General features: G+C 40.6%; 1 long non-coding RNA gene across 3 annotated transcripts in view; it reads right to left on the bottom strand.

The window, feature by feature from the left end:
• LOC140630930 (uncharacterized) overlaps window positions 1-26528 on the bottom strand; it is a 165588-nt gene that overhangs the window by 62644 nt on the left and 76416 nt on the right. The gene's annotated exons all lie outside the window — the stretch shown is intronic.

The raw sequence follows: 26528 nt of genomic DNA, 5'->3' as shown, positions 1-26528 counted from the left end.
TAATCAAGGCAGCTTCTTAGAGTTGTGTTGCTCCAGGTCCCTCCAGATCCTTCTCCTATGAGGTTAGGCCTTGGTACACAGTTCACGTGCTTTAGGAGACCAGAGTGTGGTCTTTTCTTGAACTGAAACTCTCTTTAAGTAAAAAGCAATCTTGGGGTTGGGGAGTGCTAGAGCTCTGGAGATAAGATACCACATTATCAAAAAAAAAAAAAAAAAAAAAAAAGGACGAATAAATGACAAAGAGAAGAATCAGCTTCAATGCTTCTCAATAGCTTTGTGGTCTGACCATTTCCTTCCTAAACTCTACTTCTTATTTTGTTACTGTAGGTCTCTGGAAACCCTTTCCTTCTTCCCGTTGACAAGGAAAAGGCACACTGAAAAATCAGTTTGCTCATTCTTCCTCTTCTAAAAGAGCCAGAGTGAAAATGAAACAACCAGATCACTAGTGCTGTTCCATCCAGGCTCCTCTGGATGTTAAGGAGCCAAGGCTTTGGCTTCCATATTTAGCGCCTCTCAAAAGCAAAGTATGAGCAAAGTTACACCAGAGTCTGGTTTCCGGAAGGGACACACATAAATTTGACTCCACCACTTAGCAGCTCTGTGACTTTGGGCCAACTCCTTAGGTATGTTAAGCTTCAGTTTCCTCATCTACAAAAGGAGGACATAATAGCACTTACTTTATAGAGCTACTGTAACAAATATGATAATGCTCTTAAACGTATCAGACTTAGCTGGGCGATGGGGCAGCTTGGTCAGTTGGACATCTGCCTTCGGCTCAGGTCATGATCCTGGGGTCTTAGGATAGAGCCCCACATCGGGCTCCCCACTTAGCATCCCTGCTATTGCCCTGTCCCTCTGCCCCTTCTGCCCACTTGTGCTCTCTCTCGCTCTCAAATAAATAAAATCTTAAAAAAAAAAAAAAGAATCAGACTTAGCAATGACAGCTAGTTTTATTATGCTCTATATCCTAACAATAACAATCAAATCAAACTGTTCCACCTCTTACTTGCTCTGCTCCAGCCACAAGAGCCCTCTCTTCTGCCTTCCAATGAAGTGGCCATTCCCACCTCAGACCTTTTGCTCTATTGAAAGGAGGAAGAGGCATCAGAATGCGATGTGGATGTGCATGATGTCAGCTGAATTGTGTCACACAGAGGCCCTAGGTCATCTGGAAATGGCCAGGTTGTTAATTTTTTCTTTTTGTTTTTCTTTGTTTTTTTTTTTGTTTTTTGTTTTTTTCTTTTTTGGTGTGACTGGTGAGTCTTACAGGAATAGGGACCATGGAGCTGACCCTTGATCTGTCACTAACTTCTGCCAAGAATGTTCTCCTCCTGCCCACATCTTCAAATGTTCTTCTCAACATTCCACCTCAACTAAAATGTCATCTCCACAGAGAGGCTTTCCCTGAGCCTACTCATTCTCTATACTATTTCCCTGTGTGCCTGAGAGCAGTTGCCTCTATCTGGAATTGTCCTATTTATCTCCATATTTGTTTGTTGTGTGTCTCTCCCTGTGATAATGTAAACTCCATGAGGACAGAGCCCTTATCTATCCTGTACATGCTTTATCCTCAATGTCTGGCACAGAGTGCACACTCAGCAAATCTTTGTTGAGTAAATAAATGAATCAATAATTCTTGTATATTAGATGTGGGGGTCGACACATTCTTCAAGGCCATGGCCATGACAGGTCTGAGGCATCTTCCACGTGTGCAATGACGACGTGACTTCCCTGGCTACAAGCCTACCCTTCAAAGACCTTAGAGGGTCTTTTCCTGTCCTGATTCAGTGTGTGTGCAATAAGTCAACAAGCCAAATATGTGTCTTGCTCCCATTTCACAAGATCTGGTATTTATAATGTGGAAATGGCCTTTGAAATTATGCATTAGGGATGTCTCTGCACTTCAGATGATCTCTCAGGGAACCATGTAAAGATGCTGAGTGGTTCTGAGTGAGGAGAAAAATGTCCTTTGGCTAGCAGTGCTCTGCATGTTGAAACTCCCAAACTTCAGTGTCAAAAAGAGGGAGGAAAAAGAAGAACAAAGAAGACAAATGCCTACAAGTGAGTTGTCCATAGACTTCTTGCACAAGCCCTTGGAAAATGCATAAATGGAAATTAATTGAGATAATCTAAGAAATGCTGAGGGAATGATTCCAAATTTGATGTCAAAGTCAGCAAGAAGCTTCAGTGTGAGGTTTACTTTGCAATGTAGCTGCAGAGTGAGAATTTCTTCATAGCAAGCTTCTCAGGATTTTGACAACTGTCGATATTAAGTATATTTTGTCCATTGTTTTCCTTCAAAATGCTTACCTCATTGCAACAAAGAATTAGCTGATTAATTTTGGAGGGAAAAGTTGTGCCCACATGTTTGCACCTGCAATAATTCAAAGATTAAATGCTCTATCTGAAAAGGACAGAACATTTGGAAGGAGAAAAACTAAGATTGGGTTCTGAGGAAGAGCTATGAGATGAGAAAAATTAGCACTGTTCTGTCCCTATCCCCACAAGCTACACAGTTTATCCAGTACACCTTCCCTGAGTACCTATTATGCACCAGATCTTGCTTTAGATGTTGGGAACACCAGGAAATGGGGAAAGCAGCAGATCCAGCCATACTGGAGCTGACAGCCTAATTGGGGAGACAGAGGAGTAAACAAGTGCGGTGTCGTGTGACTGGTGTCACTAAGGGATATGGAAACACAGCAAGGAGAGCAGCTAACCAAATCTATCAGGGACAGTTCACAGAAGAGGTGTTAGAGAAATGAGAATCTGTCATCTGGTGAAGGCAGCAAACTTGTGAACCTGTTTTTCTTGCCAAATGAATCAGGCAACATGAGAACATTAAATTATTTGCGGGGATGTGTGCCAACATCACTCCTGTCTCCCTCTTTATACACGTCTCCCTCCCTCCCCAGGCTCCAAATGTCCTGCCCACCCACTAACCCCTCCTCTCTTTGGCTCTCACCTGCGATGTCTGCCCTCCGTGACACCACACGACAAAGTGCTCTACTCCTCATATGCACTTCCATAACACCCGTTTGTCTCTCAAACAGACTAATGTTTACATGCTCACCATGTACCAAGCCGTGTTCTGAGTGCTTTATATAAATTAACTCATCCACTGTCTTCACCAACTTATAAAGAATTACTACTATACCCATTTCACAGATGAGGCAACTGAGATCCAGAGATGTTAAGAAATTCACCTTAAAAAGTGCCAGAGTGCCAGATGCACACCAAGGAATGTAGCTCCGGGGTCTGCTTTTTTACTTTCCACTCTGTACCTCCTCCTAAGGTACGTAAATCTCCCTATAATATCCTGTTCTCTTTCTCATGCTTTAGACTGCAAACTTCTCAAATGCCTTATAGTTATATTCCCAACATCAAGCCCAGGGCCTGGTGCATAGTAGTTATTCAATGATTCATATTGAATATATTTTTAAAGAATACCACATTGTGTACACTATTCACAAAAGAGCCACTACCTCTGGCAATATTGTCATGGATGCTAGAAGGCCTCTCCTCCCAAGTGATGGGTCCTCAATTAAACAGATTTCTTTTTTTTTTTTTTCATTAGTTTCAGAGGTAGAATTTAGTGATTCATCAGTTGCATATAACACCCAGTGCTCATTACATCACCCATCACCTTAATACCCATCACCCAATTACCCCATCCCATCAATTCCCCTCCAGTAACCCTCAATTTGTTTTCTAGAGTTCAGTGTCTCTTATGGTTTCCCTCCCTCTCAGGTTTCACCTTATTTTATGTTACCTTTCCCTCCTCTATGTTCATCTGGTTTTGTTTCTTAAATGGCACATATGAGTGAAATCATATGATACTTGTCTTTCTCTGACTCACTTATTTCACTCCATGTTGATATAAATGGTAGGTACTCATCCTTTCTGATGGCTGAATAATATTCCATTGTATATATTTTTTCTTTTATCTATTCATCTGTCCATGGACATCTGGACTTTCCATATTTTGGCTATTGCGGACATTGCTGCTGTAAACGCTGGGGTGCGTGTGCCCCTTTGAATCACTATATTTATATCCCTTGGGTAAATACCTAGTAGTGGATGCAGACAAAAGGAAACCCTCCTATATTGCTGTTGGGAATGCAAACTGCTGCAGCCACGCTACAGAGCAGTATGGAGGTTCCTCAAAAAGTTAAAAATAGAGATACCCTACAACCTAGCAATTGCACTACTAAGTATTAAACAGATTTCTTAAGACTTGGGATCTAACTCAAATGAAAGGCATCTGGACCTTTGGAATACAAAATCTGGAGAAATATCTGGGAGCTTTGCACTGCAGGTGTCTCTGTGTGAAATCCTCCCAAGTATAACTAAGGCTCCAGAAGGTTTCTTTTTCATGAAATTTCTTTTGCTAAGGTAGTTCTGTAACTCAGAGTGTTTACCCACCCACCTCCATCCTGGAACAGGGTTCTGTTTTCATCTTTTGTTTGTGCTTGTGGTACAATTCAGGATAGAGAAGTAAATCCAATCCGACACTTGCTTTGTATTATTAACTGCCGTCTGCACGACAGCTTCCAACAGTAAGGGTGCAGTGCTTCACTGCATTCCAGCTGCGGCCTTCTCTCTATGATATGTCATGCATCATTTTGCTTATCTGACTTCTCCTTGCTGCTTGATCTATTAATTCCTGGCCTCACCAGCAGTTCAGATTATATATCCCCATCTGGATCTAGGCATGCTCAGTGTCTCTAGGGAACCTTTTGGGAATCAGGCTGCATAGATGAGATGTCTCCTGATTTTTTATTTTTCTGATATGTCAGAGGTGATCACATTTCAAAGGTACTCAGAAAATCATGGCCAGAACATATGGCAAAGGTAACAATAGCAATAGTGAAGGAGCCCTTTAGCGGGACACAAAGCATTTTTGACTGAAGGTTTGAGAGAGATTTTGTACTTTAAAAAAAAAAAAAATCAGCTAAGAGTAATTGACCATTACCTAGAATTGAAAAAGGATCAATGCAAAAAGTGGAATGAGAATAATTTTTAAATGGTATTACCATAAAAATAACAATCAACAGACACCTACGTCTGGAAAGTAAATGCCACTCAGGTAGTTCTGATTAGCTCTCTGTCCTTAATCAAATGATACCATGAGGATTATTAATTCTCAGAAAAATTAAAATGAATTCTATTATCTTAGTCCCCAAACCAGGCATCATTTATTGCCTAATGTTTAAAAGTCAATTAGTGAACGTTGTTTAATCAATCTTTGATGCAGTAAGTGCTCTAGCGAATTAAAAAAAAAAAAAAGGAGCCTCATTTCTTGCTGAGTGAGCTTGAGCACAGACAGGATAGAACACTGCCCAAATTGTGATCTTATTTGCTCTGACTTTGCTCATAGTACCACATGGCTAGCACCCAATAAAAATGAGTCCTGGATGCCCTATTCTCAACTTGCTTCAAGCTCCCATCCTTTCCAGGCCCTCACGTAGCTTCTGAGCCCTTCTCTGCTCTCAGTTTTCAGAATGAATGCCTGGAATGGCGTTTCTGACTGTAAATCTTCCATTCTTCGTTAAGCAGAGTTTCACATCAGCTTCCACTTGGATCTACATCTGGGTGACTGGTGTCCTTAAAACCAATCTTGGGGGGCAGCCCAGGTGGCTCAGCGGTTTAGGACTGCCTTCAGCCCAGGGCCTGATCCTGGAAACACGGGATCGAGTCCCATGTCTGGCTCCCTGCATGGAGCCTGCTTCTCCCTCTGCCTGTGTCTCTCTGCCTCTCTTTCTCTGTGTTTCTCATGAATAAATAAATAAAATCTATAAAAACAAAACAAAAAAACAATCTTGGTCCCCGGAGACCTCACCTGATCTGGTCCCCTACTGGGGGAATCAGATTTACTGGCCACACTCCCAATACACTTTAGAAGGTGTCATATTTCCAGTTTGTTTAATAGTAAGAACACATCAAAAATGATGTGTTGATTCTGAATTCAGTAGGCCAGAAATTATTTTTTTTATTTTTTTTATTTTTATTTTTTGGAGTTCGATTTGCCAATATATAGCATAACACCCAGTGCTCATCCCGTCAAGAGCCCCCTCAGTGCCCATCACCTGTCACCCCAACCTCCCACCCACCCTCCTTTCCACCACCCCTTGTTTGTTTCCCAGAGTTAGGAGTTTCTCATGTGCTGTCACCGTCTCTAATTTTTCCTACTCATTTTCTCTCCTTTCCCCTATAATCCCTTTCACTATTTTTTATATTCCTCGAATAAGTGAAACCATATAATGTTTGTCCTTCTCCAACTGACTTACTTCACTCAGCAGAATACCCTCCAGTTCCATCCACGTGGAAGCAAATGGTGGGTGTTTGTCATTTCTAATGGCTGAGTAATATTCCATTGTATGTATAGACCACATCTTCTTTATCCATTCATCTATCGATAGACACCGAGGCTCCTTCCACAGTTTGGCTATGGTGGCCATTGCTGCTATAAACATTGGGGTGCAGGTGTCCCAGTGTTTCATTGCATCTGTATCTTTGGGGTAAATCCCCAACAGTGCAATTGCTGGGTCGTAGGGCAGGTCTATTTTTAACTCTTTGAGGAACCTCCACACAGTTTTCCAGAGTGGCTGCACCAGTTCACATTCCCACCAACAGTGCAAGAGGGTTCCCCTTTCTCCACATCCTCTCCAACATTTGTTGTTTCCCGTCTTGTTAATGTTCCCCATTCTCACTGGTGTGAGATAGTATCTCATTATGGTTTTGATTTGTATTTCCCTGATGGCAAGTGATGCAGAGCATTTTCTCATGTGCATGTTGGCCATGTCTGTCTTCTTTGGTGAAATTTCTGTTCATGTCTTTTGCCCATTTCATGATTGGATTGTTTGTTTCTTTGCTGTTGAGTTTAATAAATTCTTTATAGCTCTTGGATACTAGCCCTTTATCTGATATGTCATTTGCAAATATCTTCTCCCATTCTGTAGGTTGTCTTTTAGTTTTGTTGACTATTTCTTTTGCTGTGCAGAAGCTTTTTATCATTATTAAGTCCCAATAGTTCATTTTTGCTTTTGTTTCCCTTAAGGCCAGAAAATCTAAAGAGAAGGTGAGGAAAAAAGAAGAAAGGCTTCTGTCCATGGATTGGTCAATATTGATAAATCTTAATAGAAGAGGTTTGGACAGATGCATATTTGTTACAGTGCATTGCTGTTTAATCAAAGGAAGAGCTGAGGTTCTCTAAAGATAAATTATTATAGGGGGAAATGGATGCTGTCCCCTTAAGCATTATCCTTGGCTTGTGAGAGGGAGACGGAGGAGGTGTAAATGATAGACAGTTCCCCAGCTCTCCACTGGAAGTCAGAAATAGTGCCCAGGAACCACAGTGTTCCAAACCACAAAACACCTTCATAAAGACATTCAATGGAATGTGCTCGGGATTTTTTTTTCACAAAAATGATAAATTGCCAAGTCCCTGGCTCCAGCTCTTACTAGGCACTATTTTAACACTTCCTGTCCTTGAACCAAGCTACCCTGGGTTTTGTGTAGCATTCTTCTCCAGATGCCTTAAAGACCGCTTCATCTTGGCCCCTCGCCTCAGGCATTCCTCACAGGCTTCAGCTCTTCTCAGTGGGGCCATTTAGTTCCCAAGCCTATTTATTTTACAACAATTCATGTTCACATAAGTAGCTTATAAAGAAAGCCACCTTTACCAAATGGCAGAACTGTCACGTGTCCAAATGTCTCTCGTGTTTGGAGAAGCAGTTACTGCCTGGGCCCCTGGGGCCCTTGAGGTCACAAAGTTAGACTTTTAGGATTCTAAATTGTTCCAATATACTAAGCTCACTGAGAACAATGGCTTTTGGCAGATTTTCTTCTGGGATTTTTGCAAACATTATTTATTCTGTGTATTAGTTTCCTACAGCTACAAATTACTATACACTTGGTGGCTCAAAACAGCAAAATTTATTTTCTCACAAGTACACAATCAAGGCGCTGGAAGGGCCGTATTCCCTCTGAGGCTCTTGAGAGAATCCTTCCTTGCCTCTTCCAGCTCTCAGTGGCTGTTGGCATCCTTTAGCTTCCAATATTTGCCTACGTGCCTCCTCTCCTTCACGTGATTCTTCTCCTCTTCTATCTCTTATAAGGACACTTATCATTGGATTTAGGTCCCATTCAGGTAATGTAGGATGTTCTCATCTCAAGATCCCTAATGTAATTATACCTGCAAATATCCTTTTTCCAAATAAAGTAACATGCACAGAATCTGGGTATTAGAACATGAACATATCTCTTTGTGGGCCACCATTTAACTCACTACACCCCACATTTCTGATGAAAATTCTCCACAGACAACTGACACTCTCCTATTCACAATGGATGTCAAATGGCCATTTTAAACACAATGCAGATCTGGTACCAGATTGCCATAGTATGCTCTGTATGTTCATGGAGAAAAGTGTATGTGATCTTTGCAGATAAAATCAGCTAGAGATGTTGGTGGCTCTGAAACTGGGACAGGTTAACCAAGAGCTATCTGTGGGGAGCAACAGAGTTTTCCTAATGAATCTGGCTTTTTTCAAAGTCTGGGTGAAGGCTAAGACTTCTCCACAGCCATGTTTAGTTTCATCCCAGGCCCAAGTCAACATTCAGAGGCCTCTTCCTTCCTATCATTTCCTCCACTATTGAAGTTCAAAACAGATCTCTGCAACACTTTTTTCTTGGTAATCACTAGAACAAATAGACTAAAAATCAGTACAGCTACAGAACATTTGGCCAAAATGGATTTTGAACAGAAAACTCCCCATTAGGGCCTCTGCTGACTCTCTGTGTGTGATACGTACTGGTCCTCTGTTACTCTGAATTCTTACTATGTAGATTGTCTGCTTCCTACACTTTTGGAATGCTGACTCTGAAAAATACATGGAAAACAATCTTTTCCATCCATTCATTCTACAGATCTATATGAAACAGCTCATTTATTGAGTACTTATGACATCATGGAGGGTTAAAAGATGAATCAGAATAACACCGAATACTGTACAAAGACATACAAAGTGCTTTCCGGCCTGTGATCTCATTTGATCCCCAAAACAAACCTGCAAGATTATTCATGAAGGAATAATTCACAAATTATGAAACTAGAACAAAGAGAGGGGAAGGGAGTACCCAATATTCTATAGGTAGTGAGAAGCAGAGCTGGACTGCAATTCAAAACACCTTACCCCTTAGCCTTTCCCTGAGCTTGCAAATAATGCCTTTAAGATGGATATCAGGTAAGGGTCCCAGGAGGAAACACAGCACACTCTAGATGGTGGATATGAAAATATTTTAATGAAAGGACCACATACAGAGGCGTGAGTGTGTTACAGGATTTAACAAGAGCTATCGAAGCATCCAGACAGCAACAACAAATGGTAAGCCATCACTAGTTCTATGGCTGGAGGAACAGGGGAGGAAGGAGTGTAACTGGAACCTGATGAGAGCTGAACAGTAGAAGGGCTGCTTGGCAGAAGCTGCAGGCTTGGAGGGAGGCAGCTACTGGCAGAGATGCAGTGCTAAAGCAGGGACAGAGAGGGCAGGGCTCTCCTCCCCAATCTTGATCTCCCTACTGGTACCTCTCATGAACTAAAGTCAAATGGAAGCTGGCAGACAAGGGAGCCAGCTGACAGAGTGTTTAAGGATCAGTATTCCAGAACATGGAACAAGGTACATCAAGGTGAAGGCTGGGGTGGTGCCAACAGAGAACCAGCCCAGAAAGATAAAACATGTATGTAAATAATAGGATCCAGATGGGGGAGAATTTCCAAGTTACAGGTGGGGTAGGTGGGTTATCGTGAGCCTGGTAATCAGGGAAACTTTAGTCAAGAGGTGCTGTGGCTGGGTCTTGAAGAAAAGGTAGACTCTAGGAATGCAAAGATAGGAAAAATGGCATTTCCAGGCAGAATGAACAATACAACAAAGGCACACAGACATATGGCATGTGTGGAGTTGGGAGCACATATGTTTGGAATACGAAAACAGGAAGGGGGAATAAGGCTGAAGGTAGGGTGAGCCCTGGATGTGAGGAGCCAGAAATGCTCTGTGAAGGAATTCGACTTTTATTCCCAGGGCGGGGGAGGCGGGGCAGTGGCGTAACAGAGGCAGCTTCTGTCAGGGGGAATATTTAGAGAGATTAAACCTCTAGAGCAGAGAGCATGGAACATAAGGAGGAAGAAGAATAGTGTTTTATGGAAGAAGTGACTGCTGAGAGGCTCCATCTTTTGCTTGAACTAAAACAAGTCAAGTCACCCCAGGAAGATCCTCCCTGGATCCAATCTCCCTTTGCCTTTGTTCCCTAGTCTTAAAAAATCAAGGTCAAGCTCCATTAAAAACTCAGTCAGCTGGGCAGTAAGTTTAGTCCACCAGTGCCAAAATTTAAGGGACAACATTGAAAAAGCAGTAAATTCAATGAGAAACCTAGACAGTAATAGGTATTATAATATCATAGTCAAAACTCCTGAGAGCAGCTGGTTCCACTGCTATGGAGGGGTGGGGAGGGGCAAGGCCTTGCTTCTGATCTTCTTGGAGTAAGATACTTTTATTAGTCCATTGTTTTCTCTTTTTTAGTAGCTACTGGTCTAATATCTTTTGGTAGCCACTTACCTCCTTAAAGCTAAGAGAATCAACACTCTATTCAGAGATTATTTGTTTGCTTTGTTTTGTCCTAATAGAAGTTTGGAATATGTTCCAAACTTATGTTCCAGGTTCCAGGAAGCAAGTCTTTTCCAGATACTTCTATGAGACTCCAAACCTCTCTCAATCTGGTTCCAGCTGATGCAAGTGCTTGCAGAACTCCAAATGGAGGGAAATGAGATAGAGAGTAGAGAGGCTGCAGTGTGCCAAGCCATAGGATGTTGTCAGACAGATACTCATGAGGGAAGAATTATTGCAAAGCCACAGATTCTCACAGAGAAGTTTATCAACTTTGGAAAAATTTGGTTGGTTTTCTGATGCCCGGACTTCTAGAAGGAAGCATAATATAGATATCTTATGCATTTGGGACTATATAAGACACTTACGGAATTGTTTTTCCCTTATCTCACTTAGGTAGGTCATAATGCAGATAGATAAAAGCATGTAGTCTGCAGATGATCCTGCCTTAAGACTCACTAGCTGTGTAATCTAAGACCAGACACATAATCTTTCTGAGCCTCAGATTCCTCATCTGTAAGATGAGCAGGATGATGTTCACGCCATAGTAGAAAGATCAAATGATAAAAGATAAAGTCTGCTGTCCTGGTTTTTCAAAAACTGTAGCAACTTGTATAAGTCATGGTTTGTTATTATTGCTATAATTTCCTGGGAATGTAATTTATCTGATCAGACATGGTGATAATGGACTTTAGGAATCTACTGACTTATCCCTCTTTATCTTGGACTTCAGTCTTTAGACATGTGGAAGATGATGCTATATAATTCACTTCTTCAGATATTGTCTGATTCCCTAGAAAAGTGCTGTGGGACACATGGAGATGAGTAAACACAGTCCCTGTATTTCTGAAGCTTACAGTGGAGTGGACAGAGAGAGAGAGATAGATAGATGTTGAGATTGATAGAGATAGAAATTGTAATGTGGATGTGGATGTAGACGCAGGTGCAGGTATAGCTATAGATATAGATGGAGATAGAGATACAGAGAGGGAATGCCTTCTCTTAGACTGATTTCGTTAATGAGTAGCCTTTGCAAATAAAGCTTTGCTCTCCACTGCTTTGATGACCATGGATACAGCTGTGAGAATGGAAAATGAGAGCTTCACTTAGGCAAGCAAGTTTCTCAACAGTCATGCTTGACTAAGTACTTGCTATGTAATTTCCCTCATAGACATTTGGCAGAAAAGTTCTTAAACCCTTACTGCAAGCAGATAAAAGGTGGTTCCTTAACTATGGATAAGGGAAGCTGTCCCATTTTTGTCCTGGTCAGTAAGGGCAGTATCCTAGAATCTTGGATGTAAAAAGGAAAATCATTTAAAACACTAGAGGACAAAGCCTAATATTTTTACCTTATGAGTTTTTTTCTAGTTTAAAAAACTAACAAGAACAATAACAAAAAGGCTAATTCTTCCTTTTTAGGTTGTGGTGTCATTTGGAAGTACATATCTCAAGGCATGCTTTGGAAACACAGACCTGGCTTTATAGACCCTAAAAGATGATCCATTTCTTTAACAGATGGTATCTAGACTAAAAAATACAAGCTCCAATAGAATTAAGACTAGTTGAAGCACCAATGATAAAAGAATCTGGATTTGTTAAAACATTTTAAGGTCTTTTTATGGGAAAAAAAAAAAGGAGAAAAAGACAAGATAAGATTTAGATTTCTGCCCTTCAGCACTTTGATTAACTCCACCTGGAGAAGAAAAGGCTTATAAGGATTCTGAGTTATCCCCAGTGAGATATTATGCACAAAATGTGATTTTAGGTTCTACAGATAAAGTTTCAGTGAATTGTCTCCCATTTGTGCTAACTAGCATGCCAAATAGTGAAGAAAAAATCCAAACATTTACCATTGACTTTGGGATGTTTGGGATGTTCTCTGAATGAAATAATATCTAGCCTGGGCATTCTAGATGCTACAAAATAAAATCAAACATTTGAGGAAGTATAAAGGGGGCAAACATCATGAAGAAAAATCTTTGATACATGTAAGCATTTGGTTCTCAGAGCAGCCTTTTTTTTTTCTTTAAGTTATCTCCATGCCAAGTGTGGAGCCCAGCACCAGGCTCGAACTCACAACCCTAAGATTAAGATCGGAGCTGAGATTAAGAGTCAGATACTTGAACTGAGATTAAGAGTGAGATACTTCACTGACTGTGCCACCCATAAGTCCCCATAGAGGAACTTTTTAAGTTGCAATGGTAATTTTTAGAAAGCGAATAAAGTTGGGGGTACGATGAGTGATGAACAAAGTGTGCTGAATGAGTAGACACAAAAAATAGCCATTTTAAGCACTTGGGTGTATCTCTCTTGTCCCCTCTCCTGCCCCATGGACATATCAGGGATTGCCCTCTTGGTGAAGAGTGCTGAAATAATTACACAAAATATTCTGACTGAGAGAACACTTAGAGATCATCTAGTCAAAGGTTTGTAAAGCTCTTTTTTAAATTATTTTTAGCTATGGACAATTTTCCTCAAATGAAACCTTGCATGAAAGCCACATATGTATATGAAATCAATCAAAATGGAGCTTCTCCAGTTGAACAGGGTCTGGGAGCCCCCATTCAGGTTATCCTCACCTCTGCAGACAGCAGGACACTATGACATACATTTTGAAAACCATACATCTCCCCCATTTTATTCATGTGATATCATGACAGTCAGAGCCCAGAGGGGCGATGTGCTGTACCCAAGACCATACAGTAAGCTTGCAGCAAAAATAAGAATGCTGCCCTATCTTCCCAGTTCCTCACTGTGATTTCTTCCCACTGATTCAGTCTGTGCCAGTCTAATCATTATTATTTTTATTTATTTATTTATGATAGTCACACAGAGAGAGAGAGAGGCAGAGACACAGGCAGAGGGAGAAGCAGGCTCCATGCACCGGGAGCCTGACGTGGGATTCGATCTGGGGTCTCCAGGATCGCGCCCTGGGCCAAAGGCAGGCGCCAAACCGCTGCGCCACCCAGGGATCCCCAGTCTAATCATTATTATGAGGCTTATTTAAATTTTCTTGTGGAAATATTTCAAATGTCCCACATAAATTTTAAGCAAGTGTTTGAGTGTCTGAGTCATTTTTTTTTAAACTGGATCCTTCCTTTGGAGGCTCATGCAAGGCTCTCTCTTCAAGCTTCTCTTGGATACACAAAATTACCAGCTGCCATTTTTAACAAATGACATGCATACCTCCAACTGTGATAGCACAGGAGTAGGAACTGATATTTTCAGATGGGGCATATTCCACTTTTTACCCCAGTAAAAGGCACCAAAAAAACCCCAGATATAATCTCTAAACCTCAGTCTTATCTCAATCGAACCAAGAAAAAGGAAAGTATGAACTTTCTACTTCAAAATCATGAACTGCTTCTACTTTCATTATTTTCCATGTCCCATGATCATCTTCAAGTTGAGTTGTGAACTAGTTACTAAAATCACCTGCAAGCAGGTGAACAGCTGGAGATTCTACTGTTAAAGAACCTAAATAATTGGCAGACTAGACAGTCATACCCAGGATGGTCAAGGATTTATAATTGCTTTGAAGAAATATTTCTTGGTCATCTGCTCTACACTGTTATCTTCTCTAAACAAGAAATTCCCTGTAAATGAGCTTTCATACTAAACAACCCAAGAAAGATTAGATGGGAGAGAGGAGATGATCATATTAATACTTGAGGCCCCCCGTCATTTTAACCATCTGAGTGACGAGACTGAAGCTCCCACTCAGCGTAGTAAGAAGGGACCCCATTGTGACATTGGGTCACAATGCACAATTCCAGACCACGACTTTGTCAGGATATCCATCTTGTGTTTTATCATGACCTGAACATTGAGACTAAAGGAAACATGACAAGAGACCTGTATCAACAAAGGTTCTCCAGAGAAACAAAACCAATAGGACATACTTCTTTATCTACCTACTTATTTATTTTAAGGAATTGTTTCACATGATTATAGAAGCTGAAGTTTCCCAAGACCTTCAGGCCAAAGGCCTGGAAACCAGGAGAGCTGATAGTGTAAGTCCCAGTCTGAGTCTGAGTCCAAAGGCAGGAGATGACTGGTGTCCCAGCTTGAAGACCAGCAAGCAGAGAAAGTGAATTCTCTCTTACTCAGCCTTTTTGTTCTTTTCACGCCTTCTGAGGGCCTCAGCCCACATACTGGACGACAATCTGCTTTACTCATTCTACTGATTCAAATGTTAATCTCATCCAGAAACACTTTTGCAGATACACCCCAGAATAATGTTTAACCAGGTATCTGGGTGCCCCATGGCCCAGTCAAGTTGACATATACAAGCAACCATCACAAAGCCTAAGGAATAAGGAAGGTCCTCTGCAGGTGTGCCCCTGAAAGCTTATCAATACAGACAGACTGGGGTTCATCTCAGCAGGTGTCCACCTTACAGAGCCTATTTTGGAGTCCACCATGTCCCTGGATGAGGCCACTGTGACAACTCCTAGAATTGACTCTAATATCCCTGTTGAATGAAGCCATTGTCCTTATGGGAAGAAATATAGAAAGGATAAAATAATGCTCTAGAGCATTTTTGTTCTTTGGTTCTTTTGCCCTTTTGTTCTTTGGTTAATACATTTGGGGAGATGCGGAGAAGCAAGTTTGGAAACATTTGTGTCTCACGATGATTTGGCAGGAGAAACAGCATGCTCTTTGACAGCTTCTTGACTTGGCTTCAATGGCATAATAAGAGGACACCCGTTTTAGGCATTCATCAGCAAATAAGGTCCCAGGACATGGAGAAGACTCAAAGGCTGATTCTTCTTTAGAACAAGTTGACTACTTGAGGTTATGGAGATTCTAATCATTTCTCCTAAGAAGCTGCTTCAGAATATAAGAGTCAAAAGGGGCCTATCTGCAGTATCTGGCAAGCAAATGTAAGGCAGGAGTACTTTAACAGTCATTTTTAAGAGGATTTTGCTGTCCTGGTTAGTCTGAGTTGGTTCCTTAGGCACATGACTTGGCAAAGATCCATAATTCACTTATTTTCCTAACTTGCTTCAGGCAATCATAATTTTCCATTGACCTAGAATTTCTCCAGCCCAACAGAGGACCAGGGAGCCTGAAAGGCAGCTGAACTGAAATACAGGTGATGCTTGTATAACACGGGTTTGAATTGTACATCTCCACTTATACATGGGTTTTTATTTTAATTTTTTTGATAAATACAGGACAGTACTAAAAATGCATTTTCTCTTCCTTATGATTTTCTTAACATTTTCTTTTCTTTAGCTTACTTTATTATAAGAACATAGTATATAATACACATAACATACAAAATGTGTGTTAATTGACTTTATGCTGTCAGTAAGGCTCTGGTCACAGTAGGCTATTAGTAGCTAAGTTTGGGGGGAGTCAAAAGTTATATACAAGTTTTTGATGGCACAGGGGCAGGTGGCACCCCAACCCCCTCGTTGTTCATGGGTCAACTGTACTATCCCTTTAATGCAGCATTACAACATATATTTAGACAAGGATTCTCTCTACTTAGTAAATAACAGATTTTTGGCATAACTCATCCCTAAACCACTTGTCAAGAAACTGTGGTAAAAAAAAAATCATCTCAAAACGAGCTTAAATTGACAATGTAAAACAGAAATTATAAAGTCAGTGAAAAGTCTTTCTACTGTGGAAAAACAGCTAGGTCTTTGGTTCTAAACCTGGATGTAAGTGAAAAATCAGAATATTAATTGTCTGAAAGGATTACCCTGCCTCCCTCCTCCCTTTTCTTGACCTCCTCAGTATACTCACAAAGGAAATGGCATGTTTCTGCTGGATTGGATGATTTGGGGAACAAATCTGAATTATAAAGTGTTATGGGCTTTTGGAAGAAAGAAGGTGCTGTCAGAATAAAAGATGTTGTTCTTAACTTTTTCCATGGCACTTGTATATAAGTCCACAGTCTGTGACCTGTTTCATAGTTGGCTGACTACTCTCTCCCTCCCCCAACCTCCACCCTCTTGTTAAACAAAAGACTTGCATGTTCTGGGAAGTGTTGGCAATGTGGCCATGCCACTGTCATCCAGGCTGTGCTGTGATGCGGTGAAAAGAGCCCCCGGTTGGAGCTTGAGAGCAGTTCTGGTCACTGCAGAGTGTGTGTTCAACAGGCTCCGGACAAGGGTCACCCCAGCTGCCTGTGTGGGTCGGTGCGGGTGGAGGGTGGCAAGAGACAGCTGCTCTTCCGTGCTGCAGCGTCCATCACAAATGCTGGAATATATTCTCTTCCCCTTCCCCCCACCAAGACTCCCTGGCTCTCTACTCTCTGTCAGCTACTTCTCTCTTCTTCCATCTGTAACCAACATATCTCTGCTGAACTCCATTTCAGATTCATTCAACAAATATTTACTAAGAACCTTCCATGTAAGCTACCACTCTTCACCACACCTCCATCCACCCTTCATCCTCACTTCTCTCTCAGAAACGGCTCCGGACAAGGATACCTGTTTATCTTTAAACTAGTTTCCAGTGTTCTTCGTGGCAGCTGAGAGTGCTGATCCCTACACGTCTCACAAAATTTGCTCATCCTATGCTTTCCTTAATAACCCTCTCTCATGTATTTGTTCCTTTCTCTGATATCCCCTTTCTTGGCTTCTTTCCTGTTCCTTGTCTTTTATAGACATTCAATGTTGTTATGTCCCAAAGTGACATTCCTAACCCTCTTCTAAATCTACACACTGCCCTAAATTATTCACGTCTTCTTAGAGCTTCAGCCATCATCTACAATGCAGAAATCCAGAGGGATACATTTCTAGCTGAATCTCTCTTCTGAGCTGCAGGCATATTTAGTCAACTGTTTGCACAATACAACCACCTGTTCCAGTTACTATAGCTGCATAACAAGTCATCCTAAAACTTAATGGCATAGAAAAACTATTGGTTGGGTCAGGAACTCGGGTCACAGCAAGACCACTGTTTCTGCTATAGGATGTCTTGGCTTCATCTGGGGAGGACTTAAAGGCTTGAGTGATTTAACAGCTGAAGGATGGAATCATCTGGAAGCATCTCCACTCATATGTCTAGTGGTTGATACTAGTAATGATGTGTATCTCACGAATAAATAAAATCTTAAAAAAAAATTCCAGCTCCACACCTGTTCGAGCAGAGTACAGAAAATATACAAGAGCAATGGAGAAGACATTATAGGGACATAGGTATTGGTTAAGCCAATGGACAGAGCCATTTAAAGAATGGAATGAGTCACCAGCCTGGGTGGCTCAGTGGTTTAGCGCCACCTTTGGCCTGGGCGTGATCCTGGAGACCCAGGATTGAGTCCCACATCGGGCTCCCTGCATGGAGCCTGCTTTTCCCTCTGCCTGTGTCTCTGCTTCTTTCTCTCTGTGTGTCTCTCATGGATAAATTTTAGAAAAAAGAAGAATGGAATGAGTCACTTGCCTTAGGAAGAAATGAACTTTCTCTCCTGGCTTATTCAGCCATTAGTTAATCAGCAAATTCTATGAAAAAATTAAAAATTAGTGAAATGTTGGATTGATACCTTATTGTTTCAAGATTTCATAATAAAATTCCATGAAGATTCCCCACAATTGCTGGACAGCACCTCGGCTGCCCTGTTTGGGTTCTAGAGGAGATTAGACCTAGAAAAGCCATGTCAGCAGGGGAAAAAATTAGTGTCCTTCAGTTGGTGTGAGGGTAAATACTGTAAGTGTAATTGTGCCACACACAAAAGAGAACCCAGAAAAATGTATATTCTACAGCTCCTTGAATTTGAATCTTCACCAATATCTGGAGCCTATACATGAGAATTATCTGAACCTATTCTTTTCAAATTCAGAATCACGTTTGTTTCCATCTCCAAAAGTGTGCATCTGTCCTCAGGCATATCCCTGCAGTATTCACACTAGAGATATGTTGATGGGTCAACAGAAGAAGGAGGCAGGCCAATAAGAATGAGCACACAGGAAGTTAGAAAAACTGGCAGAACAAGTACAGACACATCACAATCTTGTGTCCTTAAAATCCTCAACACATTCTTGTAGGGAACAGTGTTGAATCAACTGGACCAAGAACCTGTGTGCCTCTTGTTATGGAGTCATCTGATGTGCAAGAAGTTGGCTTCATAACTTAGACCCACAACCCACCACTATGCCCAGAGATTGACATAAGAATTTAAACCGTGTTTAAAGTGGGAATACAATCACAGGATTTCAAAGCTAAAGAGGAAATAGCTAAATATTTAATTCAATCACTTTACGTTTAAGTTTCAATTTAAAGGTTACTTTCTCAAATGAACTTTTTCTAGATTTCTGGACCAGAATAGGTCTCTAGTTATATGCTCCATGACACACTGTACTTATACTTTATAGTACGTAAAACAACTATAATTAAAAAGTAGATCTGTAATAATTTGTGCAATGTCTCTATCCCCAACAATCTTTATGTTTCAAGAGAGAAGGGATTGTGTCTCTTTGCTAGCCCATGTATCCCCATATTCTCATCAGAGTGCCTGACACTTAGTAGATGCTGGATAATGTTTGTTTAATTATTAATTAATTATTAAATAAAAGTTAAGCTCAGATAAATTAACAAAGAAAAACTAAGTGAATATCACAGCCCCAGCAAACACTTCACTCCCAGCTCCCAGCTATAGCTTGGGAACAGAGATAAAATGAAAGAGAATCAAGGATGTTTATCCATCACCTTGGGTTTCCCGAAAAATCTAAGAAATAACAAAGTATGTGCATTTCATCTCATCTCTGGATATTTGCCATATTTTCTACCTGACTCATCCAATAAGTATTTTCAGGGTCTTCTAGAGTCAGACACAGAGTTAAATGCTGGAGATACAAACTGAACAAAAAGCAAAGATGTTATTTCATCTTGCTTGCTTACATCCAGTCTGCAGGAGCAGTTTGTAATTTACAAAATCTATTCACAAGTTAAAGCTTTCATATTGCCTCCTATGTCTAGAAGTCTGTAGAAAAATACCCAGGAGGTACTCAATAAATGGATCCTCTGACATAACCCCAACAGCCAGTGTAATAATCTTTAGGCTTCTCATAGGTGGGGTTACCCCAGAAGCAGAGTGTGAGACAAGAATATGAATGCCAGGGGTGTAGGAAATGGGACAGAGAGGAAGCAAATAAATGGTGCACCACCAAGCAAGATTCTTCCGTGGGCAACTGGGGATCAGTCCTGCTGGGGAATTCTGGAAAACCACATAGAACACATGTGAGCTATCACATGAAGGGCAAGGGAATCTGAATATTTATCTGGCATCTCCCAGGTGGTCATTGGCAGAGGACTGCTTCCAGGGGATAAGGCAGGCATATGGACAAGGTACTAACAGTATCAGCTGCATTTTCACCTCTAGTCAAAGTCTCCCAAATGTCCTAAAGTTGAGCTTTGGTTTTCCCTCTTTACCTTCTCTGTTTCTATTCTCCTCTCATCACTCCTGCAGTACTACAAAACTGGCTGGTTCCTGGTACAAGAATGGAAGACAAGCCTCTGGTGCAGGGATTTCCTGTGCTCAATGGGTGAAAATGATTGTGCAAGGGGATGTGTGGGAGCCATGTGGGTACAGCCCATTATCTTCATACCCATTCTTTGTACAGCAGCACAGAGATTAACTGTGTAGATCAAACCACATCACTCTGAGAATAAATCCCTATAGGATTTGGCTCCAGCCAACCTGTCTGACTTCATCTCCTATAACTTTGTCCTTGCTCACTCTGCTTCAGCCTCACTGGCCTCCTTTCTCTTGCTTGAGCACACCAAACTTGTTCCTGCCATAGACTCACTCACCTGTGCTTCCTCTGTCTAGAACATACCTCCAGGTCTTAACATGGCCAGGTGCTTGCCCTAATTTATAGCACGGCTCAAGTGTCACTTCTCCAGATGAGATGGCCTTAACTATCTCCTAGTCATTACCTACCCATCAATCCTGCTGAATGTTCTCGATAGGACTTTATCACTTCCAACATTTTTCTTAATGCTTCTTTGATCATGGTTTATTCCCCACATACACCCAAATGAGACTGTAAGCTCCTCAAAAGCAGGGACTTTGCTGCCTTGTTCCTGAAATCTTTAATGCCTGTTCATTCATGAATATCTATTAAATGTGACTGTGCCCTAGGTCACTGTCCCTGCTGGAGCACACTAGAGAGTGAAAAGCAATGCAGGAGTCTAAGAATATTCCTACAGAAATTCCTCTGTCTGACTTTTATCAGCCTCAATATTCTCCTTTGAAATCAGTTTGCTATATGTTGCTGTTTACTTTGACACAGGATAATTGTATTATTCAGGAACAAGGATTCCCACTTTCATGTCTCCTGTGCAACATAGTACTGGAAGCTGTAGACAGAGCAATTAGCCAATAAGTAAATAAATAAAATATATGGCATGCAAATTGAAAAGGAATAAGTAAAATGATCTCTGCAAACACCATAATCTTATACATAGAAAACCCAAAAGATTCCTAAGAAATATTGTTATAACTAATAAACTGAGCAAAGTCGTAAGATACAAAATCAACATTAAAAAGTAAGTTGTAAAAAAAAAAAAAGTAAGTTGTATTTCTACACGTTAATAATAAACAATCCAAAAAGAAAACAATTTCATTTATAATAGCACATGCACATGCACACAAATATCTAGAAATAAATTTAACTCAGGAGGCAAAGTCTTGTACCCTGAAAACTACCAAAAAGAAAAAAAAAATGCTGAAGAAATGAAATACAGACAAAAGGAAGGACAGCCCATTTTCATGGACTGGAAGATTTAATATTGTTAAATATTATCCAAAGCAATCTATAGATTTAATGCAATCTCTACCAAAATCCCAGCAGCAATTTTTGCAGGAAAAAATCCATCCTAAGATTTATGTTGAATCTCAAGAGACTTAGGAGAGACAAAAAAAAATCTTTAAAAAGAAAAGCAAAGTTGGAGGCCTCATAATTCGTGATTTCATAACTTACTATGAAGCTACAGCTATCAAAATAGTGCAGCACTGGCCTAAGACAGACATATAGACCAATGGGATAGAATAGAGAGGCCAGAAATGAATGCTTCCATATATGGTCAAGTGATTTTTCATGGGGGTGCCAAGACCATTAAGTGGAGAGAAGGCAGTCTCTCCAACAAAGGGCATTAGAAAAACTGGAGCTCCACATGCAAAAGAGTAAACACAGGCTCTTATCTTCTACCATATACAAAAATTAACTCAAAACTGGTGAAAGACCTTAACCTAAGAGCTAAAACTCTAAAGCTCCTAGAAGAAAACACAGAAGAAAATCTTCATGACATTGGATTTGGCAATGATTTCTTAGATGTGACACCAAAAGCATAGGCAACAAAAGAAAGTAGTAGATAAAGTAGACTACATACACACAAAAAAGAAAACTTCTATGTATTAAAGGACACAGCAGAATGAAAGGGCAACCCACAGAATGGGAAAACTATTTGCAAGTCATGTGTCTCATAAGGGATTAATATCCAAAGTACACAAAGAACTCCTGCAAGTATGGGGTACCTGAGTGGCTCATTTGGTTAAGCATCTGACTCTTGATTTCAGCTTGGTTATGGTCTCAGGGTCATGGGATCAAGCCCCAAATCAGGCTCTACACTCAGTGGGGAGTCTCTCTCTCTCTCTCTCTCTCTCTCTCTCCTCCTTCTGCCCTCTCCCTCTCTAAAATAAATAAAATAAATGTTTTTAAAAAATCCTACAAGTCAACATCAAATAAATAAATAAATAAATAACCAGATTTAAAAATGAGCAGAAGACTCTAGTTGATGTTTCCCCAGTATGATATTCAAACGGCCAACAAGCATATGAGAAGATGTTCAGTACCACTAATCATTAGGGAAATACAGTAAGAATACACAGCAAAATACCTCATACTCATTAGGATGATTACTTTCAAAACACACACACACACACACACACACACACACTAACAGATAATGAGTGTTGTAGGAATTTGGAGAAATTGGAGCTCTTGTACACTGTTGGTGGGAATGTAAAGTGGTACAGCCACTATGGAAAAGAGTATAGCAGCTCCTCAAAAAAATAAAATAGTTAACTATGACCCAGCAATTCCTCTTCTGAGTATATACCCAAAAGAATTGAAAGTAGGGTCTTGAGGAGATAGGCATACATCCACATTCATAGAAGCCATTATTCACAATAGTCAAGAAATGAAAGTAACCCAAGTATCCATCAACAGATAAATGGATAAACAAAATGTGGTATATACAGACAATGGAATATTCAGTTTTAGGACAGTAATTCTGTCAAGTGCTATGACATGTATGAATCTTAAAGGCATGCTAAGTTAAATAAGCTCATCTCAAAAAGACAAATACTGTATGATTCCACTTGTATGAGGTAACCAGAGTAGTCAAATTCATGGAGAGAGTACAATTTTGGTTGCCAGGGGCTGGGGAAAGGGGGAAATAGGGAGTTGTTATTTAATGGGTATAGAGTTTCAGTTTTGCAATAAGAAAACATTGTGGAGATTGGTTGCACAACAATGTGACTATAATCAGCACAATTGAATTGTACACTTCAAATGGTTAATTTTATGTTATGTGTATTTTACTACAATTAAATTTTTTTAAGTGCAACAATTCACAAGGGAGAAAAGAATCCATATAGCGAATAATTTAGAAATCCTATTAACCCTAGCTTATAAAAGATATAAAGTCAATCCTTAAAATGTAATGACCTCTTTCAGCTGAAAAGCTCTTCTAGGAAGAGTCTTAGAATATTTTCCACTTACACTCTGAGTTCCCCAGCTCTTCAGCAGCTCCCAAAGACTTTTGGACATTTCCTCTAGGAAATCTCTATACCTGCAATGATGTTGAGAAAGAGGACAGCACAAAGGCTTACAAGACAGAGATCTATATGCTTCTTAGAAGGTGTTAAACTGAAGAGTAGCATGTATCATGGGACAAATAAGGGAAAAAGTCTGAAGCTCAAAAAGTAACTCTTTTCTAACATTTATTTAGTTGAGGATATGTTGTGTCCAGAGACCTGTTCTGAGTCAGAGGACTTCAGTTTTAGTCCCAACTCCACCACAAAAGAGCATCCTAAGCTTAGATAGCACCTCATTGTGTCCTTTGTAAAATGAGCAATTGGGAAAAATTACTAAGGGTTCTGCCCACTTCTCCTCAACACACAAGAAAACATGTTAAGCATCTATTTGAAGCAGAGGTTAATCATCTTGCTTGTGTATTCTCGAACTTGTAAAAGAGTAGCAAAGACAATTCAGTATCCCAAAGTCATCAAAGAATGTCTAGAGAAATTTGGCAAAAGCCCCTACGCCCTATAACACCGTTACTACTATCACAAATTCACATTTAACTGTGTGGCAGTAAAGTGAAACCTGGTGTCGCAAAATGCAACCATCTCCCCTCCCCATGGCACATCCCTACTGGGGGTAATTGTCTCTGCACTCGGGGATACAGAAGCTTCTTCCAACCACAGAGTGGATCACTGGTGGGGTCACGTTTTCAGGGAAAGAAATTTTCAGCCCCCAGAAACTGCTCCCAGCTTCTGCTAACGTGGGCACTAAGACAGGTCTGTACTCAGGCCCCATCATCAGTGTGCAGGTTTGGCTTGGCTTTGCCCCAGGAAGTCCAAACCGAGCTCAGGGCCTCGCTTCTTACCTGCCCCACCTCCCATTATGCAAACCGCACCATGGAGAGGGCTGAAGAAGCAAATGTGCATTTCTACTTCTTTCTGACAAAAATAAAGGCTCATATCATTTTTTTAGAGTCTCCAGCGAAGTTCTCACATGCTTATCTTATTTAGTCTTCACAAGAATGAGATGAGATAAGTGGTATTTTACCCCTTTTCTTAGACAGAGAAACTCAGACTTGGAGGGTTGCATAGACTGTCACAAATGACAGAACCCAAAAATAGGGCATCTGGCCCAGAGGTCCCTAATGCAAGCAGAGCTCTATCAAGTTCTTGTCTTCAGTCCTGGAGAACACTGCTGCAGGGTCCATCCAACAGTGTTTACTCAATGCCTACTAGACCTCATAGTAGGTGGTCACCAGCTGTTTTTACTATAAGCAAGAAAAGTTTGAATATCAGCTCCACTTTCTTGCTAATTTATAACTTGGGTTGAGTTACACTTTTCTTCATTCATTCAGCAATATTTACTCAGTGCCCTCCATGTCAGGTGCTGCTCTAGGCTCTGGGAACAGAGCAGTGGACAAAATGGGCAACGACATCATTTTCATGGGCTTTACAGTGAAAGCGGAGACAGCAAATAAGATGCATTACCAAAAGAGTTCTGGGGCAACAACTGCCATGAAGAAAATGATACAGAAAAAGGTTATAGAGAACAATTCTGGAGAGGAAAATGCTCATTTGAACAGAATGGTCAGGGAAGTCCTCTCTCAAGAGATGAGATTTGACCTGCAACCTAATTAACAAAAACAATCCAGACATTCCTGGGCCAAGGGAATACAAAGTCCAGAGGCTCTAAGGCAAGATTAATTTGGGATCTGAAACAAAAAGAAGGCCCCTGAGACTAGAGCATAGAGAAGGAAGGGAAGAAATAAGAGAACTAAGCTGGGCCATATTATAGAGGATATGTAGGCCAAAGTAAGGAGGTTGGTTTATTCTAATCAACAGAAAGCCACTAATTTTTTAAGTAGGAGAGTAACATTTTCTGCCTTATATTAACTGCTTATAATGCAACTTTTCTAAGCCTGCATCTCCTCATCTACAAAATTCTTATAATAATAGTAGCTACTTAATAGATTCATCAAGAAAATTCAATTTGGCCAATGACAGATCAATATATAATAGCTACTACTACTACTATTATTATTATTATTATTATTATTATTATTATTAAGAGATGAATGGCATTTGAACATGATGTCATAAAAAGGAGCATAATAATCAGAATATACTATACAACACTCATAGCTCACAGTAAAGATGTAAATTTGCATACAGACACACAGATTCCTAGCTGACTTCCATCTGTGAAAGCCACTTGGAAAATCTGGAAGTGCTGACTGCTTTGTGACCCAGCCTTACTCCCTGAGAGAGGTGAAGGAGAATTTAAACTGTTTCAATAGAGATTATCTTGTTCTCTTCCCTCCAACTTTTTCTTTCAGGCTGTGTCTCCAGAACGCCCCTTTGGCTTAGTTTTCCCATCCCCACCCATGGCTGTGGCAAAAACTGTTCACTGTTCACCAAATCATTTCCTCTTCTTCCTGGAGTCACAGCTGGATTGCCTTTTCCAGCTGCCCTTGGCCACTTTGCAGTAACCTGGAGACTAAATATGATCAGAGGTGATTTATACCACTTCCTGATCAGCCTATCCTATAAAATCCTCCTGCGCTAACACCCTCTGTGCTCTTCCCCCTTACCCTGGCCAGATGTCAATGCCTGGAGCAATGGTGGAAACTATGTATTAAAGATATCAGAACTTTCACAGAAACTGGGTCCCTAACTGATTTGCAGAGCAGAGTCCTCAGGCTTACCTGGAACTATCTGGGACTTGCTACATGTTATAGCAGACTGAATAACAAGTCCAAGGTAATGCAATCCTGCATTCCATTTCTACAGTCTTGTTTTACTAAGAATCTCAAATGTTTGTGACCTAACTTCTGAAAATACATGGTTCTTAATAGAAAGCCTTCAACTGACACTCTGACTCTCACCCTGAAGGGTCTTCTTCTCTTCAACTGACACTCTTCAACCGACCCTGAAGGGTCTTCTCTGTTTTGATGGCATATTTTTTGCTTTCCAGCTGCATCTGTCCATCAGCTTCTCTCTTAGATAGCAGCCTAAAAATTGCTATGCTGGATTTGTATCTAGTTCAGTGATGAGTATCCAGAAAGGGAACACAGAACCTCTATTTAGGGACCTTCAA

This window comes from Canis lupus, chromosome 3, assembly GCF_048164855.1.
Source record: "Canis lupus baileyi chromosome 3, mCanLup2.hap1, whole genome shotgun sequence".
In the NCBI taxonomy this organism is placed as follows: Eukaryota; Metazoa; Chordata; class Mammalia; order Carnivora; family Canidae; genus Canis; species Canis lupus.
This window is presented reverse-complemented; position numbering and strand designations above follow the sequence as displayed.